This window comes from Lontra canadensis, unplaced genomic scaffold (genome assembly GCF_010015895.1).
Source record: "Lontra canadensis isolate GAN:19392208 unplaced genomic scaffold, GSC_riverotter_1.0 scaffold49, whole genome shotgun sequence".
Lineage (NCBI taxonomy): Eukaryota > Metazoa > Chordata > Mammalia > Carnivora > Mustelidae > Lontra > Lontra canadensis.
The window spans coordinates 566,646-587,352 of record NW_022631043.1 but is presented as its reverse complement, the minus strand read 5'-3'; positions in this window follow the sequence as shown (position 1 = coordinate 587,352).

Sequence of the window (20,707 nt, the reverse complement as noted above, 5' to 3'; positions counted from 1 at the left end):
GCTGACAGCAGGCCCTGCCCTCCGCAGGGGTGAGGAGCGACGGCACTCGGGGCTCCTGTCAGCCTGATTTGTCCCTGTCGTCCACCTCTGAGTGAGATTAAACCTGGGAGCAAGCAGTCCCTGGGTGTTTATCACCACTGGGCCGCAGGATTCCTTGGTCATCACCATGACCGGTCCCTCCCCTGGGGCTGCGGAGCCACAGGTGGTGGCGGAGCACTCTGGTCACTCGCTTTCAGGTTCATGTCCCCTAGAACCGTATCAGAACCCCTCTTGGAGAATGGACTCGAGGCAGGGCCTCCAGTCCTATTTGACACAAAGGAGTCTCCCCAGAGAGGCCAAGGACATGGGCGAAGGTCGAGGCAGGACCCCTCCAGAGCTCTCATTAACATGCCCCCAGCAGTGAGCTGACTCTGGGCAAGCGTACGGCCCTTCCCCCCTCAGCCTGCGCTTCTGTCCGGGGCCGGCGTCACACGTCCCTCCCTGGGGCTCTCACAAGGCTCAAAGCCCAGGGCATCTGTGAAGACCTCCAGGGCAGAAGGAGTGAGCACCAAAGGCCCTGAGAGCCTGTGACTCGCCAGGTACACACCTTGAGCTGTGAAATGCCTCACTGGGGAGCAGGTGCTGGACGGATCGGGGCGTCTCCGCGCTGAGGGAGCCGGCCTCTGCCTCATGCCGGTGCCCGCGCTCTGGGCACATCTCTTCCCTGACACCAGGCCTCTCCTGCAGGCACGGATGACAGAGGAGGTGGGCACAGCGCCTGCCTTCGTGAGCTAATGATGTGCAGGCCACATGCGCCCACCCCACACGTACCACGCGTGGAGGAAACCGCCAGCGGCCTCCAGGATCCCGCTGACCTGGTTCGAACTGCCACGGCAGGCAGGTCCGGGAAACTTCCCAGCCGGTTCCTGCATCCAGCTCAGTGCCTGGTAAGGACTGCGTGAGCCACCCCAAGCCCCGGTCCTACCCCAGGCCTAGCCCACGACTGAGTAACCGGAAGCCATTCCTGTGATTTTCCCGCGGCGGGGAGGCAGCGGAAGCCACAGGAGCCACACGGAAGCCAGAAGCCAGAATACTGAGCTGTTGTCAGTCCCTTCACGGATCCCACAGCCCATGGGGACGTCTGCCCCTTCCATACCCTTCCCCACACACTCTGCCCTTCTTCTCCCGTAGTCCATGCATGTCGGGGACCCCAAGGCTGCCGGTCCTGGTCTGATCCAGGCTTCAGGCCCTCCTCAGTTTGCACCAGACTCTGTCATCGTGAGAGTTTCTGTCACGGTTGTTCTGTGTCCCCCGATGGAAAGAGCTGCATGCAGATTGAAATGGGGGCCCCTACAACACTGTCTGGGACACGGGGAGTGTTCTGGAGACCTGCCAACACATCAGACAACGGAGGGAGCGCTGCTCTCCCTGTCCTCTAACCTCACCCCCGAGAAGCAGGCGTTGGTCTGGGAGCCCCGGGTGCCTCTGTCTGGGAGTAACGACAGCACACGCAGTCATGGCGTGACTTGAAGATCTGGGGATGAAGCCGCAGCCACCCTGTGAGGCCTCCTTAGGGACACACGCAGTGGGACAATGGCCATGTGAGCAGACAGGTCTCTCTTCTCCAACGAGCGGGGCTCGGGCAGGCTGGGTCAGAACAGGATTCTGCGCTGGAGGTGTGCAGAGGCCAAACCAGGACGCAAGCCTCCGTCATGGTCGGACCAGAAAGCGGTGAGAAGCCAGAGCCTTCCGGGAGCCCTGCCCGCGGTGAGCCCCGGCCCTGGAGTTCCAGCATTTCCCTGGGGCGGGGCGTCCGGCCCTTCTCCTTCCTGTCCACATGCCCGCCTTACGAGCTGTCCCCCCCTTATCTCCATCCGCCTCCAACACCTGCGCCTCTTCTTTCTTTTGAGCCACAGACACCCGCCTGCACCCCGGACACTTCCAGGCTTAGGGGAGACGCCACAGTGTGCGAATGGGCAGGACACTGTGCCAGGGACATGAGGGGAGATGACTCCCCAGGTGTGCACCAACCAATGGGAGGCCGGGCACGAGAGAGAGATGGGCAGAACACCCCACCCCTGTCCCTTCCTCCCAAGCGTCCTGGCTCATGGCTTCCACAGATGGGCGGACTGGAGGTGCCCCTGGCTGGCTGGGGTTCTCCTAGAGTGACACTCCTGGCCTCCTTGAAGCTTGTTCTGAAGCCGTTGCAGGAGGACAATGCAGCACCACGTGTTCCTTCCCATCCTCTGCTGACTCACGTCCCTTTCCCCCTCACCCTTGCTGCCCTAAGATTGCAACTGCCCAAAAAAGAGTAGCACTTAACCCCTGCCTCAGGCTCTGCTTTCTGAAGGACAGGATGAATAGCCTTGAGATTCATTTCTGATGACCTTCATCTTAGACACTATGTTTATGGTATAGAAACAAAGGGAACTTCCCCCTTAGTTTTGTTTTCTCCAAGAAAGGAGCAGAAAACAGACACAAAACCTTAGGAACATTTGTTCATGAAAGAGGTTTTGAGATGAGCCATAGAAAGAGCTTTCAAAGAGTTGACACATTTGAGGGAGAGCTAGGAAGTTTATAGAACAGGGTGATAGATCCCATAGTAAAGAGGGAAGCCCAAGAAGGGGCAGTGTTGGTACACGCACTCGGGACTATCTCCAGAGGAAGAAGCTGACATCTCAGCCGCATTTCGAAGCAGAGGGAGTAATTTCTCTGGGTTGAAGGAGGGGGAAAAGTTGGAGGGATGGCATCAAAGCAGAGAGCACAGGGTCTGCCAAGTCCAGCGGTATGAGAGACCACAGTGCTCATGGGGACAGCAGGTTGTTCCACACAGTTAAAGGTGTGTGGGTGTCATGGGAGAGTGAGGGTGGCTTGTCAAGAGGGGCAAACAGAGACCCGATCTGGAAGCAGGAAGCTGGGCTTCATCCTTGCCCTTGCGTAGTCCCAGCCTTCGACGCCAAGGTGTGATGGGTCCGGAGACAGGAGGGCCATCCCAACAGGTGCAGCATGGAGATGGCACCAGTGGGCTTGGGGGGCAGGGTCACTCTGCAGTGTAAAAAACCCACAGGAGAGTGAGGGTGGCCACAAGCAGGAAGGAGTGGCAATGAGGAGGGAGGGGAGCAGATTCAGGAGAAAGGACACACGCAACCTGACCGTTGTCCCGGTATGGGGTGGCTGGGTGAAACACAGCCCAGGGCCAAGTGTGACACCAGGTTCTGACCTGAGATGCAGGGATGATCATGGGGTCTTTCCTGAGGTCATGCACCTGGGAGAGGAGCAGATTTAGAAGGATTAATAATGCCGCTTGGACACTTTAATTTTGGATACCATTGTAACATCCACAAGAAGATGCCCGGGGGGCCGTCGGCTGTGGGCTGAGCTGGGCTTGGCTCAGAAGAGAGGCTGAAACGGCGGGTAAGAATCCTTCACAAACACACTAACTGAATCCACGGACGAGACGATGCAAAAACGGTGAGGAGAGACTCGAACAGAAGGGGCAGGGGAGGGAGGAGAAGGAAGGAGGGAGGACAGACCAGCAGCAGCACCAGAGGGGTGGGCAAGCGGGGAGGGTCCTGCAAAGAGTGAGATCTTTTCAGTTTCAGAATCTTAGAAACTTTGAACTGGAAGAGTTTAGAGGCTGCAGTAGAGTTTAGTCTAACATCTCCTTTCTGTACAGGAATGTCTTCAGCAGTCTCATGCTTACGTAGTTTCTGCTTGAACAGCTCCAAGGGTGGGGAGCTCACTACCTATGACTCAGGATGGCTTTTGTGCTAGAATGCTGTCCTATATGTTGTGACCAAGCTTGCCTTGCTGGGTTCCCATGCTCTAGTGCTGGGTTTACCCTGATGGCCATAAGATGCTTCCCTTTTCTCTCACAAAGGATCAACTCTGAGGTTCAAAGACAGTGACCATGTCCCCTGTGACTTCCTTCTTCATATCGACAGACTATGGTGCACAGTGGCCATCCATATTGGCCATCCATAGTCTATACCGGTCACAGGGACTGTCCACAGTCCACACGGCCATCCTGGGCCCACACTGACTGTCCACAGTCCACATCAAACATCCATGGTCCAAAGCTATTATCAATTGTTCACAGAAAAACCCAGCTTTCTTGGTCAACCTCACAAGCAGCAACTTCCACTGACAGCTCAGGAGTGCAGAAGGTCAAGTCCTGTGTCTGTGCTAATGTCTAGGGCTGTGGGTAAGGCTTGCTGACACCTGCTGAGGGCGGCAGGCAGCATCTCCTTCTGTATTCCTACAGGTGGGGCCTCCGGAGGGGTCCGGCCCACCAAGGCTGGTCTGGAACTTTGCCTAACTAAGACCCCACAATGAAGAGAAAGGTGGCACCTCAATACTGAACCCCCAGTCTTCACTAAGTATGCTTTTCAGTAAAGGGGGAACTGGGCACAAGCTCCCTTCTGGGTCTGACTTGAGTTGTCTGCTATCATGAGCAGAGAGGCAGAAAGACGGATATCGTGGTCTGGAGATGGGCTGGGGTCACTCACTCATGAATCTGTCTAGTTCAGGGCAGCTGCCCCCCCAATGCCCCCCACCCTCTACAGCTCACCATGCCCCATCACCTGCCCCCTCCTCTGGGCACTGACCAATGCCAGCCCTTCCTCAGCCAGGCCCCACCTCTCCGCCAGGGGCAGCCAGACTTGAGCTAAATGCTTGTGCACTGATGTGTCCCATGTTTGCTGGCTGTGTCCACAGGAGGCCAAATACAGAGCACCCTGGGCCGTGTTCTAGACAGGCCTTCCCTCTGCTCCGGCTTGACTGTCCCAGGGAAGGAGAGGCTGGGGGAGGGGAGGGGCCCTGCCAGGCTGGGCTGAGCTGCCTGGCCAGACCCAGGAGGGCAGGACAGAATCTGCCGGAAGGAGCAGCCTCGGGGCAGGGCACCATGTCCAGAACTTCTCACCCAGGACCTTAGGCGTTCAAAGCCAGCCTGAAGGGGGGAGCTCGTCCTGCTTTCACCAGGACACTGAGGTCCAGAGAGGTGAGGTGACCGGTATCCAGGACTCCAATAAGGACAAGGCGTGTCCCCAGTGAGAGTCTGGTGCGAGGCCTGCCTGGATTTGTCAGCTGGGCTGGGGCGGGGGTTGGAACTGCCGGTTGGACCCATGAGAACCAGCCCCCAGGTCTGACCTCCACGAAGTCCCCTCTTCTGCAGCCCCTCGCTCCGACGCTGGGCCCCGGGGCTCCCTTCGTCGGCTCCTGTCCTCTCTCCACTTGATCTGGGCAGTAAGTCCAGGCGGCAGGACCCCACATGAAGAAGAAACAGTAGCGATGTGAGCAGCTGATACTGGCGGTGGCCCCTGGGGCTTTATGAATCGGCACCTCCCACAGCTTAAAGCGACAGTGTCACAAGTCTACGCCCGTAAGGCAGGAAAACAGGCCTGCCAAGTGCCCTTCCTCACAGCTCTCGCCCCGACGGGCCCCCGAGTGAGCAGCAGCCTCACCCGCCGGCCCAGAGCCCCGTGGCCAACCGTGGCCCAGGGGCCCTCCATCCTGAGAATCCCTCCGGGGCCAGGTCAAAGGGCCTGGAGGCGGCTGCAGGCTTCACCCACGGCAGGCTGTCCCACGCGGGTGCAGACACGGTGTGCGCTCGTCCGCGCAGGAGACGGAGAAACCATCAGGTCAGGAGGAAGGACACAGACCCGGGCTTGGACGGTCCTCAGACTCGGCCTGCCTCTTCCGTCCAGCACCCCCACTCTGTCCCGTCTCTTCTCACGGCCCCTCCCTCTGTGCCAGGCTCCCTGCCCGCCCGTGCTACCTTCTCCTTCAGGCCTCCTTGGGCTGAAGCAGGGGCTCCTCTGACCTCCTACCACACCCTCTCTCCCATCTCCAGCCGGCCACCTGCATTCCTTTCCCCAAGCTCAGGTTGACCGCGCCTCCTCCATGGAGCCTCCCCTGATAACCGCTCTTGCCTCAAGCCCCTCAAGCACTCTGTGTCTCTCTCCTGCAAGGCTGGTGCCCATTTGGGGGCATGTCTTATCGGGGCGATGGAGGCCAGATCGCCCAAGCCGGCCTTTCCCTGCAGGACTCCCGCACCGTTTGCTGGATCCAGGGTGGATGCATGCCCGGAGCTGTGCTCCAGACAGCCTGTCTGGCTCCCGGCCAAGCAGCCCTCCCACCAGGACTCTCCCAGCTCCCAGGGAGCCAACCAGGACTTTTGGCTGGCCTGACAGAGGCGACATTCAGAAGCCCAGGCTGCCATATGAAATCTTCTCCTGGCTCCTCCTTTGTGATTTTCAGGCTAAAAATAAAACACCCGGGGACCCCGATGGCTGCCATTGTTGCTGCTATTGAAACGTGATGAGCGCCTGATCAGAATTATTATGCATTGTTGACAGGGAGGCAACCGGCACTTATCTCCCAGTGCCTTTAAAAATAGAGCCTCTTCCTTTTGTGCCGGGGCAAAGCAATAATTTAGATAATTGAAACTCTGAAATGAGTTGGAGACGAATCACTGTGGCTTTGGGCCTTTTATGATACTTTTTCTTTGTATAAAACAGAATGGAATCAGAAGAAGAATGCTTCCCTCGCACAAAGACCCCGAGAGGACGAACGTAGTCTGCGTGAAAGCTGGGCTGCCGGACATCCCTGACTCTGAGTCGGGATTACTGTCCTCCCTGCGCCGCCGAGCAGCACCAGCTCTCCGAGTCCAGCCACAGCCACCAGCTCTGGCTCTACCAGAGCAGCGCTCCAGGGAGGTGGACAGGTTCCCCAGACAGACAGGGTCTCCAATGGGCGGGTCCTCCAGTGGGAGGAGTTTCTCGTGGGGGGTGGCACATCCCTGGGGGAGGAGCTCTGTGGGGGAGGAGCTCTCCCTGATCTGGAGAGGGCAGTCACCTGGGCCAGCTCTTCCACTCTCAGCCCTTGTGGTCGTCGCCTGGGACTCATGAATGACAGGTCCGGCCTTGTTGGGGTTTAAATCCCACCTCAGTCACCAATCAGCTGTGTGACCCCAGAAACTCGCTGGGCATCTCCAAGTAAGCTTCCTTAACTGTAAATTAGGAACCACAATAACATAGATGGGGCATAAAAGTTAAATCAGTTAATTTATATAAAGCTTCTGGTTCAAAGAAAAGTTGTCGGTAAATCTGTCTATCCATCATCCACTCAGCTGCTCACCCGTCCATCCAACCCTCTGCCCATCTGTCCACCCACCCAGCCACCCATCTGTACAATACCCAACGATACACATCCACCCATCATCCACCCGTCATCCATCCATCCATACACACATACATCCAACTACCCACACCATTCATCTACCATCCATCCATACATCCTTCTATCCACAATCCACCCACCCCCTACCCACCCAAGCATTCACCCATCCACCATCCACYCATCATCCATCCATCTATCCACACATCCACCATCCACCCATCATCCATCATCCACCCATCCATCCATCATCTCTATCCATACAACCATCTTTCTATCCATTTATCTACCCATCCACCATCCATCATCCATCCATCTATGCACCCACCCCCTACCCACCCAAGCATCCACCCATCCACCCATCCACCATCCACCCATCATCCACCCATCTACCCACCCATTCACCATCCATCATCCACCCAACCAGCCATCCATCATCCATCCATCATCCATCCATCTATCCATCCACCATCTATCCATCCACACACATACATCCAACTACCCACACCATCCATGTACCATTCACCATACATCCATATATACATCCTTCTATCCACCACCCATCCACCATCCACCATCCATGCATCCCCCACCCACCCATGCACCCACCCATCCACCATCCATCCATCATCCATCATCCACCATCTATATGCATCCATGCCTATAGCCACCCAGCTACCCACCCACCTGCCTGTCAAACTACCCACCGTCTATCCATCTGTCCCTCTGCCACACATCCATCTGTCTCTTCATCCATCTTTCTTCCCCTCCTTCAGTCCTTCACCAGTACTAATGGATCAGACCTAGGCCACCTTGCACCAAGCGTTGTGACGAAATTCATTAGAACCAGGATTCAAGTCATCTGACCAGTCCCATGATTTTCCCACAGTCCTGAGCTGAGACGTGGAGAGGAAAGCGGCTCAGTGATTCAGGGCTGAATGGTCCTCAGCCCGGGCCAGGGCTGTGGTGATGTCGGTGCTCATCACGGATTCCCAGGCCTCCTCTCCTTCGGGGCTGAGTGGAGAGGAGATCTGCCTTTCCCATCCCCTAGTAGCTGCCTGGAGCCATGCAGGTGGGGTACAGGCTAGAAGGTGCACCTGCTGCTGTGAAATGCCCCCCTTTCCTTCTCCCCATCAGGAGGATGTGGGATCTGAGAGGCGGTAGCTATTCTGTCAGCCGGGGTACTGGGGTATGGAGCCCCTGTGGTGAGCGGAGCACCTGCCGACCTATGCGAGCGTGAGAAGGAAGCCGCAGTGGCGTTAAGCCGTGGGGTGGGAGCTCTTACACAGCAGAGCTCGGCCTGTCCCGACCGACCTGCCGTCTGCAGGTCTTCTGACCCTCCTCACCCTCCATATGGGTCTTGCGGCGCTGCCCATCCAGAGGGCCACAAACTGGGTGGCCTCAAGCCACAGAAATGTGTTCTCTCACGGTTCTGGAGGCCAGAAGTCTGAAACCAGTGTTGTCTGGGTTAGGTTCTGGAGGTGTTCCCGGCTCCAGAGGTGACCCGCGGTCCTGGGCGGTGCTTGGTTTGTGGCCGCATGGCTCCAGTCTCTGCCCCGGCTTCACACGGCCTTCTCTCCTCTTCGCAGAGGGACGCCGGTGACTGGGACAGCGGTCCACCCCACCCCACTCTGACCTCGTCTTAACCAATGGCAAGGATCCTATTTCCAAGGAAGGCCACACTTTGAGGTTCCAAGTGGATATGAAGTTTGGAGACACTGTTTAACCCCACGCACCACCCCCACCCTGTGTTTAACTCCAGTCGATCAGGATTTAAAGAGGACTCCCTACGATCGGGCGCTTTAGTGGCACTGACCCAGGAGACAGGGACGAGGCGTGCCATAGCGGGTGGAATGTTGGAGACGACACGCACATGTGAGCTCATGGTCTGATGGCAGAGGCAGGAGAACCCTCAAACAGCCTCGAACGGTGGGCAGTGGGGGTGGCTGAACCAGCGGCGGCTGCCGGGGCCTCCTGAGCCTTGCCCGCCTCTCTGCCTCCAGCACCCAGATCAAGGCCGGCACTGGCGGGAGCTCGGGATCTGCCCGGGGATCCATTTCCGACTCACACACATCACCCGCCTGTCTCCCTCTGCCTTCGCTATCTGCAGACCATCTGTGAGTGATAACGGGCCAGGCCAGTGTGGCAGCCGCCCAACTGGAAAGGCCCTCGATCTGCTCAGGAAGGCTGGCCCAGGCCCCTGGCTCTCTTGCAGTCATGGCTCTTAAAAAGCACCCACAGGGCCCATTCATCATGCCAAATTCCCCGGGCATGTGTCAGCCCCACTGAGCGGGAAATTGCACAGAACTTACAGTTCTTCTGACGTCCAACCTGAGTTTCAGGGCGACGGCTTTAAGTCACCAACAGTTCTGGATGGGCCGGAGCCGGTGGCTGTGGTCCCTGCCACCACTCGGCCCACGCTCTCAGCTCCACCCATGGTGATCATCATGGTCCACCGTCTTGTGGGCTCAACCCCTGCTGGCTTCCCAGAGGAGGTGTCCGCCTCTTTCTGTCTGAGTCTAGAGAGCCTGGCTCACCCTAACACGGCCCAGGCCACAGTTCTGGGACAAATGGGTGTTCAGAGGACACTGAGCAGAATGCCACGGGGTCCGGGAAGCGTGACCAGCAAGTAAGGAAAGGTACAGGGAAGAAAGGTGAGGAAGCTGGGCCTCGGAAGTGGGGAGGGGGAGGACCACCTTAGTCATGTTCACAACTGCCCACTTGCGTCCATGTCTGGGGACTGGAACACAACACGCCGTCCTAGCGCCCTGACAACAAGCACAGAGCACGGGCCTCAGACGCACCAGGCTTCTCAGGGGCGAGAAGGCCAGAGCTGATGCTTCCAGGGGGATCAGGACAAAAGGGGGCACGTTACAGGGACATGAATGGAGTGTCCACTAGGGACGGGCTGTGGGGGCCGGTCATGGGCTCACCGTCCGAGAAGCATTCGGGCAGAGCCCAGGACACGGGGCACCCATGACGCACTTCGGTGTGGCCTGTGGGACTCGGGTTTGGGCTTCGCGGTTATACTCTGTGTGAGCTCCCGATTACGCAGAGGGATTCTCTGCTTTTATCCCTATTACTAACAAACGGTGCTGCTGTCAACCAGCCAGTCCGTTAGAAACAAGTGGGTTTCCACTCGCAGCTCTTAGGGGACCTGGGAGCCCCGGCTCCTTCCTGAGGGGCAGCGACAGGTGTGAACGAGGTCACCTGGGATTTGTTTTCCAGAGCCACATGTGCCCTGGGTATCCACAGTCTCTGCCCCATCGCCAGACCCCCGCTGGAGGCCTATACCTTGGGGGCCAGTGGGATGCAGGCTGGGGGGCTCAAAGCCTGATTCTCCAAGGCTCTGACAAGCAGCAAACTAACCTGCACCTTGGTCACTGGCGAGTGTGAGTGCAGAGTGCGTGTGGCCGGTCTGCCCGGCCCTCCGGGGCCCAGCGTGCCGGTCTCCACCCCCCTGCAGGCATCGGCAGGAGGCGAGAAGGGCACGGGGACCTTCGGGAAGGCGGTCACAGCTTCCCTTCCAGCCTGGCCCCATGCACATCCTCTGGGTGACCGACGTCGGGAAACCGGTCTCTCTGAGCCCATTCTCCGCAGCAGACGAGCGGAGTGACGGGACTCACAGAGGGAGGATGAACGGGAGCATTTACTCCGCAGAGTTCCGACTCAGCCAGGGAAGCAGTCATCACCCTGGTGAGGCCAACAGCCGGCCTCGCACGGCCGTTCCTACGCTCCCCGACACCCCGTGGGCGCCCCGTGCACCAGTGCGTCGCCGAGCCCTTCGGGCGCCCGGGGCCCTCCCTGGCCCCTCGCCCACACCACGGCCCAAGCCTGGCCGGTGGCTCCTCAGCATTGCTCGCAGGCCTCCCGGCACAGCCGGCCCCTCCTGCAGCCTCCATGGGGAATCCGAGCCTAGACCTCCCGGGGCGCGTTTGCATCCTGGGTGAGCCGCCGGAGCACCCAGCCGCGGCCGGCCTCACGCCAGACAGGGACGACGTCACCGTCCAGCACCAGGTCCGCGGGTGGGGGCGCCCTTCCCGCTCCTTCAGCTTCCGGGGCTCTGGGCCTGCCGTGTCCCTCCGCCTCTGCCCGCACGCCCACAGAGCCACTCTGCTCTCTGAGGCCTCCCCTCTCCCGCCTCCGGCAAGGATACCTGCCCTTGGGTGAGGGTCGCCCACGTGGTCCAGAGTGTTCCCACGTGAGGACCTCGAAGCGAATTCCATCTGCCAGGACGCTTTCTCCAGACAAGGCCACGTCCACGGGATCCCGGGGCCTCCGTTCCCGCCCTTCCGCCCTCGGTCAGGGTCCAGCCGGTTCGCATCTGACCTGAGTGGCCCGGAAACCAGGGCGGGGCTGGGCCTTGAGTGAGAAGCCCAGGCTGACGCTGACCCTGAAACGGGGCTGAGGGCCGCCCCTCACCGCCTCCCGCCCCGGACACCGAGGAAGTGACGACACACCAGAGCCTCGTCCAGAGTCCCTTCAATGAGGCTCCATCCCTCGTGGACCCTCCAAGTCGGTAGAGAAAGCCCGTAGATCCTCCGAAACGCTCCGAGAACACGTTGCCTCCAAGAGGGTCTTTCCAAGGCCGCGGTGCATGGATATTCACACAACGGTGACATGACATGACATATTCAATCAACCGTTTCCATCAGTAGCTTTCGGGGGTCACTGCTCGGAGCCTCTTGTTCGGGGCTGAGCCCAGACAAGCCAGGCCCTCCCCTCCCCACAGCCCCGCTCTGGGGCCTGGACCAGTCCAGGGGGACCCAGCAGGTGCGGGCAGGTCTGGGCTCTGAGGCCAGTGTTTTTCCACATCAGCAGGCCCGGCACAGGCATCTAGGACAACATGAGGAGGAGGAGGAACTTACGCCGCGGGCCTTCCCATAAGGAGCTCTGACCAGCAGCGTGGATGAGGTTTCAGGGTACATTTTTGCAAAAGATAGAGGGGACAGCCTTCAGATGGATCTTTCTTATTAACATTCCTCTATAGAATCTGGGGACAAAGCATGAAATCCTAGGTCTGGGTAGGAGGCGCGCCGGAGAGCAAGGGCCTGATGATCCCATTGCGTTCTGCGGCTCCAGCTGACCCCGGGACCCCGTCATTAGCACCGCACGCGTTGCCTGGATCCGGGGACAGAAACATAAGCCGTGTGAGATTTCACAGCTCTACCGAGAGGTCAGGGGCTTCATGATTTGGTTTGCTAAGTGCTGCCTTTACTTGACATTGAAATAAAATGAAAACCTTTTTTTGTTGTCATGATTTTCTAAGGGAAGAATAACAAACGCTCAATGCTCCGTTAGTTTCAAGTGTGCGCCAGAAAGCCTCCAAAGTCCACACCCAGCCCTCGCCAGGCCTGCCCTGCCAGGCAGCGTGGACAGGTGCGGTGACACGTCTTACGCCGTGTGGCTGCGGAACACACACATTCCCATCAAAAGGAGAGTGAAGCCCCCGTCTGCTCATTCCCTCGCCCATTCGATAAATTCTCGCTGGCTGCTGTGTGGGCGCTGGGAGACAGGGACGCCACGGTCGGACGCTGCCTCCACCCTCCGGGGACTGGTGACGAGGACTTTGGAAGGCAGGTTGACAGCAGCTGCTACACCAACCACGGGTCCACGGGACCTCGAGACACAGCTCAGCGCCAGCCCCAGAGAAGCCCGGCCAGCATCCGGGGGTGCAGGCAGGGACCGTCTGCAGCACGGCCGTAACCACAGAAGTCAGCGGCGACCCAGGTGCCCACCGCCTGGCTTTTCTGGGGTGCCGTCAGCGGTGCGGGGGAAACAGACCGGTCCAGGGCTCTGCGGGGATGAGCTCGAGGATAAAAGGACGCCGCTCCGTGCTGTCAGCAACCCAGCACTGTGGGCCTGTACACCTGAAGGACACCAGCGCTCACTTCTAGTGGGGAAATCGGTGTCAGCATCGGAGCCCGAGAGAAGGGAGTGAGGCCGAGGCGGGGGCGTCCTGAGCTTCATCCGGGAACTCAGAGTTACGTGCCGTGAGAGTGTGTTCCCAGGCGACGCACATGATCATGAGTTAGTGACGTCGTAGCGGGAAATGAGCTGGGAAGAGGGACCACAGTGAGCGGCGACGGAACACCTGGTCCACCTGAGTGTGGTCGTCGTGCTGGACCTCATCCTGCCAGCGCCCTGGACGTGAAGCCCTGAGCCCAGCTTACAGAAGGGGGCACTGGTGCACGGACAAGCCAAGGACACTCCAAGGTCACATGCCCTGTCAATGACAGAACCTACCCCAGGAAAGGCTGTGGCCTCTCAAACCTGTACCTTTCCTCCATGACAAGTTCTTTTTTCCTTAAAGGAACTGAAACATCTTGTCTCTCATGCACACGTGCCACGCGCACACACACACGCGCGCGCACATGCACACACACATGCACACACACACACCAGTGATCTGGACAAAGCACAGGAACCAGGAGGCCAAATTCAGGGCTAATACAAATTTGGAAAACAGAGTGACCTGGGCAAGCGGGCAGTTAGCGCGTGCCTTGGACTGGCTGTCCCTCCAATGCCAAATGTCTCGAGCGGGCTTTTGGCAAATGCCAGATGACGGTCCGCATGGGGCTGGGCTCCCTGCTGAACGCCTGCCGCGTCACTATTCTCGGTGGCTGATCAAAGACTGTGATGATCTGGGTTAATGACAGAGCAATTGCCTGAATGATCGGAATCAGTTAGAAGATATTATAGGAACTGACCCAATTTTTTCAACCACGCTAACGGCAAATCAAGCTGTGAGATGAAGGGGAAGAGAGAGGGGGCTGGGTTCACGGAGCCCCTACTACGTGCTGGGCGTCTGGCCGCCGTGCGGTCTGTCCTCGGAAGCAGCACCAACAAGACACTACCGGTGAGGAACAGTAATGGGGTCTGCAGTCAGGACCGGGCCCCATGCCTCTCTCTGCCCCCATCCACCTGGGGAGACAAGGACTCAGTGCTAGCGCCCACGTGGTCTGGAATTCCCAGAGGTGCAGGACTGCGAGGGGTGTGGTGGAAGCGGGAGGGAGACGAGCAGAAGCAGTCCTTGCTCTGACCGCACCCTCGGATCCCTGCAACTTCTCGCACGCCGGAGGGCCCCCCTCAACCAAGCCATGCCTGCCTGTCTCTCCTACAGCATCTCTCTCTCCTGCAGTGCACAGGACTGCACGGCAGTCTGACCTTGCTGGGCTCTGGCAAATGTCTCATGACCTAGAAATATGTGAAAAGAAGCTCTGATTCTCTATTAACCAAATGAATGCGCTTTCAAATGGGATATTGATGCTAATATTAAGTTAATAAATCCTGACACTCCATTAATTGGTGAAGATGTGTCAGGACAAACATTCGTGTGTGTGCATGGGCTGGTAGTAGATGCCCTTCGAAGTGACTGCAAAGGTCCCAGCAATGTCAGCTGGGCTGGGCTGCAGGGCCTGGACGTTTGCTCGAACACCGGACCCAACGTTGCTGTGAGGATATTCTGTAGTTATGATCAAATGCACAGCTGGTGGACTTTCAGTAAAGCAGATTGCCCTTGGTGCTGTGGTGGGTCTTGTCTAATCAGCCGCCGGTCCTGAAAGCAAAACCGAAGTCTCCTGGAGAAGGAACTCGACCTCAAGGCTGTAATAGACACCCCACCTGAGTGCCCAGCCCACCGGCCAGCCCTGCAGATTCCAGACTCGACAGCCCCACTGTCCTAGGAGCCGGGGAGCAGCAGCACACGCCGCCAGCCCCGACATCCTGTGGGTGGCAGGTTTGGAGTCCGCATCTGTCCGTGCAACTGTGAGGAAGGTGAAAGTGCTCCCGTGCAGAGATGTGGGTCACCACGGACGTCACTGGAACAGGCACCGGGGAACAAAGCAATGTCTGCCAGCAGGGGAGGGGTGAGCACGCTGCGGGGCGCCTACACGGGACGACACACAACCTGAGGTGAGAAGAGGGTGCGGCAAGCAGCAGAGTGTGCGCGTCCTCTACACTCGGGAAGCTACGTGGATGTGTACATGTTGGGTCTGCGGGATGTTAGGGTCGGAGATAGTCTGGAAGGGAAGAACCAAAATGAAAGCAGCCGAGCGGCATCTTCCTGGAAACCGCGAAGAGCCACGCCCAACCCCCACAATCCCACCCAGGCGGATACAGCCCTCCTGGGGTAGTGGGAACCGTCTCCTCCCCCAGCCCCTTTGAGGAGTGTACAACATGCACAGCCATACAGAGCAACCTAAAATATTAACTCCAAGGCGGCATGGATGATGAGTCACTGCTGTGTTTTTACTTATGCTCACAACATTTTCTAAGCTTTATGTCCTATGTGCTTGCTAATTTCTTTTCAGAGAAAAAATAAACACTGAAAGCAAACCAGCACCCCTGGGCTCACATTGCTTCCTGCTCTGATAGAGGAGGGGTCAGGATCTCACCCGCCCAGCACGTGGATGACCACGGGCCCTCAGTGCCCCTCTGCCATCTGCCCCAAGGCCCCCACAGACACTGTGAAGGCGGAGATTCTAGTGCCCTGAACCCACGATCCAGGCTGACTGTAGAGCCCAGATGGTTCCCCAGGAGACGAGTGACCCACGGCGGTGACCCTCCAACCCCGGCTCAGTGTGTAGGACCCGCCCCCAGGCTCTTACCCACTCTTGTTCCTGGATGCTAGTCCCCAACCGCATCACACAGACACACACGCACACACACGCGCACACAGGGGCGTGGCACCCCCAAGCCAGGCACACGACACACACAGGCACACACGTGCACACACACACCGGTTCTAACCTCACTGGCGAGCGTCATTAGCAAGTGCTGCTTTGACTCTAACATACCCGCCCCTGCACGCTCCCACGCCCCGATCTTGCCGTCCTCTGCAGGATGCCCGAGGAGACTATTGGCTTCCTCCATCATCTGACACAGCTTCCTCTTTCCCAAAGTTTGGGATTTAATCAAGTCATTCACTCATTCATTCAGTCCACGACTTGTACCGAGCCAGGGTACAGTGCCAGGCCCTGGGGATGCCCTGAGAGCAGGACGAACACGGAGCCTGCCCTCTCGGTTCATCACACACAACTGAACAGCAGTGGTAAAGTGTGATAATTGTGATGATCAGAGACACCTAGACTTGTCCACTCGAATGACAGTGTGAGATTTCACTCTAAGCAGCCCTTGTCACAAAACCAGAGGGTCACAGAATGCCCATACCAGGAGGGGACAGTACCATCCATGACGCTGTTCTCGTTTTGAAGGGTCAGGGCTCGGCGTGTGACTGGGGTCAGGGCTCGGCATGTGACTGGGGTCAGGGCTCGGCATGTGACCGGGGTCAGGGCTCGGCGTGTGACTGGGGTCAGGGCTCGGCATGTGACTGGGGTCAGGGCTCGGCATGTGACCGGGGTCAGGGCTCAGGGTGTGACCGGGGTCTGGGCTCAGGGTGTGACCGGGGTCAGGGCTCAGAGTGTGACCGGGGTCAGGGCTCAGTGTGCGATCATGGTCAGGGTTTAGCGTGTGACCATGGTCAGGGCTTAGAATGTGACCAGGGTCTGAGCTCAGTCTGGAACCACCATGAGACTGAGTACGTGAACAGGATGAAGGTTCCGTCTTGAACCAGTCAGCTCTCCAACTGTGAGTGGGATTAGGGTTTGGTCTGGGATGGGGCTCACAGACCAGCCAGTGACCAGGGTCAGAGACCCATGTCTGGTCATGGTCAGGACTCAGTCTATGGCAAGGTTCTGGAATCTGGGCTCAGTGTGTAGCCTTGATCAGGGGTCATTATGTGCCTGGGATCAGGGCTCCGTCTCAGCTGTGGCTGGGACTCATGACGTCCCTCCAGCGCCCTACTTGCCACCGCTCTGAGAATGATCTCTGCATCTTGTCCTGGCTCCGGTGTGGCCTGGCCTCTGGACCTGTGCACTTTTTCCTGTGGAAATCCCCTTTGGTTCCAGTCGTAATGATGTTTAAAACACCCATTTTGGCTGCGGGATTTCATCAGAGAGCAAGAGCTCAGAGCCAGGGTGCTGGGGAGAAACTGAGGCTGGCAGCCTGGACAGTCCCTTCACAACCCAATCAGGGCTCCTGCACACCCGGCTTTGCATAAATCTCTAAGCCGATTAGAGGGACATTCAGAGCGAGCGGCGGTGCAGGTACTGAGCCAGCAGAGCAGGCGCCCTCCCTCTCCGCGTGGATTAATTGCTCCCGTCCCAGCTGGCTCCAAAGCCGAGTTCATTATCTCCCTCAAACCCGCTCCTCCTGCCCGCTCCTTCCCTGCTTCGCTTGTGGTGCAACCTCAGAATCTGTGTCACCCCGAATGCTTCCTGCATCCACCATGTCCGTCCCCTTGGCTTTGTCCGTACCGAGCCGGCCACAGGCCACTCTCTCCAGCCCAATCCCTGCCTCACCATGCTCCAGGTATCCCTGACCCCAACCCTCCCCTCCATCCATTCTCGCTCTGAATCCTCATGACAAACGCTCTGTGGCACCTGGATGCCCAGGTCCTTGCATTGTGCTCTCAGCCCTGCCCCCGCTCACCAGATGGAACAGTGGAGGCCCAGGGCGCGCGGTCAGTGACAGCCCTAGCCTGAGGTCCATGACTCCGTCTCCTGCAGGGTGAGGTCTCCCCAGCCCCTCTGCCCCTTCATGTAGCCTCCCAGTAGGCTGGAGCGTGCTGCCCTGGGCCAGCTTCTTCTCTGCTCCACCCACACCCTGCAACTGCCCCCTGTCTTGGGGTGTCAGGGTGAAGGCCCGGCAGGGAGAGGGGCTGGACAGAGGCATTGTTCATATATAGAACGACATTACTCTAGAGGCTGGTTCCACAGCACCTGGCCTGCAGCTGGCCCCTTGTCTCCCTGCCCCCCTTGACGTGGAGAAATGCACTGTGAGGGACCTCACGTCCCCTTGGCCCTCCCCAGCTGTGGCAGAACAGCAGAAAGAGCAGGTGAGAGCGGGATTGACTGGGATCTCAGTGCTGGCCCTTATTAAGCCCCATTGGCTGTGTGACTTGGTCAAGCCTGTCCCTCATTGAGAAAATAAGAGATTGGGTTGGCTGATATCTGAGCTTCATCCTGGTTCAACACCTTGAATCCGTGAGTAAATTGTGACGCTTTAGACGAGACGCCGCACTCACAGGCGGTCCGCCGCACTCACAGGCGGTCCGCAGGAGCTCAGGTGGAGGAGGGGGCTCTGCTCCAGGCCAGCTCTGGCTCAAGCACACAGTGAGAGTGTAGACTTGTGGGGCACTGGGATCTCTCACATGTACAACATAACTCTGCTGGATATAAGGGATTTGGGGATTACCCTCATCACCCCCATCACTATCACCACCATCACCACCATCCTCACCACCATCCACACGACCAATACCATTAATGCTGTCATCATCGCCATCATGACCATCACCACCATCACTATCACCACCATCACCAACATCACCATCATCGCCACCATCTACACCATCAACACCATCAACACCACCATCATCACCATCCTCACCACCATCTGCACGACCAATACCATGAATGCCGTCATCATCACCATCATCTACACCATCATCATTGTCATCACCACCATCTACACAGTCATCATTGTCAACGCTGTCATCATCACCATCATCACCATCACCATCATAGCCACCATCTACACCATCAACACCATCACCACCATCAATACCACCATCACCATCCTCACCATCACCCTCATCATAATCACCACCATCATCACCATCCTCACCACCATCTACACCATACACACCATCATCATCATCACTGCCATCTGCACCATCATCGTGTCAACACCATCATCACCATCACCCCATCCCCATCATCACCATCATCATCGTCAACACCATTGTCATCACCACCATCTACACCATCACCACCCTCATCACCATTACCATCGCCACAACCTACACCATCACCCCCATCAATACCATTAGAACCAATACCATCACCACCACCACACCATCATCAGAACCACCACGGTTGTCACACTCTGTCACCATCATCAACGTCTGTCCCAACTATCCTGGGTTCTCCTAGAATAAGCTGACCCTCCCCCAACCTAGGGCTTCTGAGCAATAAGGACAAGGCTCTGAGCAGGCTGCTCCAAGTGGTAGCCAATGCCCCAGTCCCACATTAGAATCTGCATGTCGAGAGCACCCCACTCCAGGCTCTGCCCTGCACATATGCAGCCCTCACACAATGCCAACCCTTGCTCCCTGCTCCCTGCTCCCCAAGGGAGCTGCTATAGGCCCTGTGTGGGCCCTGGGACCACAGGAAGATGGGCTGGATCAGGAGGCCTGTGTGACACTGAGTTCCTCTGGCCTTCTGAGGTGATGCCGAGTGATTCCTGATGGAACCCCCCACCCCAGCCACCCCAGCCAAGGTCAGTATCTTGCTGGTACCTTGTAGCTCAGCCAGCCTATCTAGCCTTCCTCTGCCTAGAGAGGTGGCCCTGGCATCTGCCAACACCATGGGCTCTCTCTGAGACTCCATTCCTTTCCTATAGCTGCTGCACAGGTTAGCACAGAGGAGAAGGCCAGATGTTCAAAGCCAGGATGCAGCAGGACCACACTCCCCTGGAGACTCCGGTGGGGAGGAAACCCTTGCCTCTTGCAGCTTCTGGTGCCCTTGGTATTCCCTGGGTTGTGACCACATCTCTCTTTCTGCGCACACCAGGCCAGGCCCCTGCTTCCTGAACTTTGCTGGCTTGCCGGCCGATGTGAACCCCAGGAGGGCTTCCCATGTGGGACTCGGGGCTGGCAGACAGCCCACGAGGCTCAGGAATGCCACAAGTCCCCACATGGGGCCAAGTCCACCACATGTCTCCTTCTGCACCCCAACTACCGGGAGCACCCCGAAAAGGATAGGAGCCACATCTCCTGAGCATGGTGACATGCAGGTGCCCACGTCCTGGGTGTCCCACAATCAGCAACTGGAAGGAAGGGCACCCCGATTCCCTTGTGGGGGACTGAACCGAGCTTCCAAGTGCAGCAGCCTCTCGGGGGCACAGAGCAAGAAGCAAAGCTCACACCTAAACCAAAGCTCCCTGTGCTCTGAACCTGGGCTCGTTTCAAGCACCCCAATCGCCAGGAAGCCCCACTGTCCCTGTTTCAGGGTCACAGGGCAGCTCAGTGTCTTGAGAGTGTCGGACGTCAAAGAGATTGACTCCTGTCAGGGTAGGCCTGGGTCAGGGTCAGGGTCAGGAGGCTGTGCTACCCCCCACCGGACTGCCCTCTCCCACCTCTGCACCAGGGAGCCCCGTCCTCCCCGACGGGGGCAGAGCACGTGGTGGCCCGCATCGCCGCCCCCTGGGCCCAGTGCACGCAGAGGTAGTTAACAGCCTTGCACGCCTCTGCCGCCCTGGGGGCCTTTGGCAGGGAGTATGTCTCCAATTTCCAAGCATAAATGGCAACTGGCCGCGGATCCCGCGCCCCCGGGCCTGGCTCTGCCAGCTCTCTGGATGGCAGACAGCTGTCGCCCGCTGTGGCAGGCATATGCTCGCCCAGCCTCATCCTGCCAGCCAGAGCCGTCTGGAGCTGGCGGGGGGGTGGGGGAAAGCAAGGCCCAAAACTGTGGGCCCCGCCTGCTCTGTG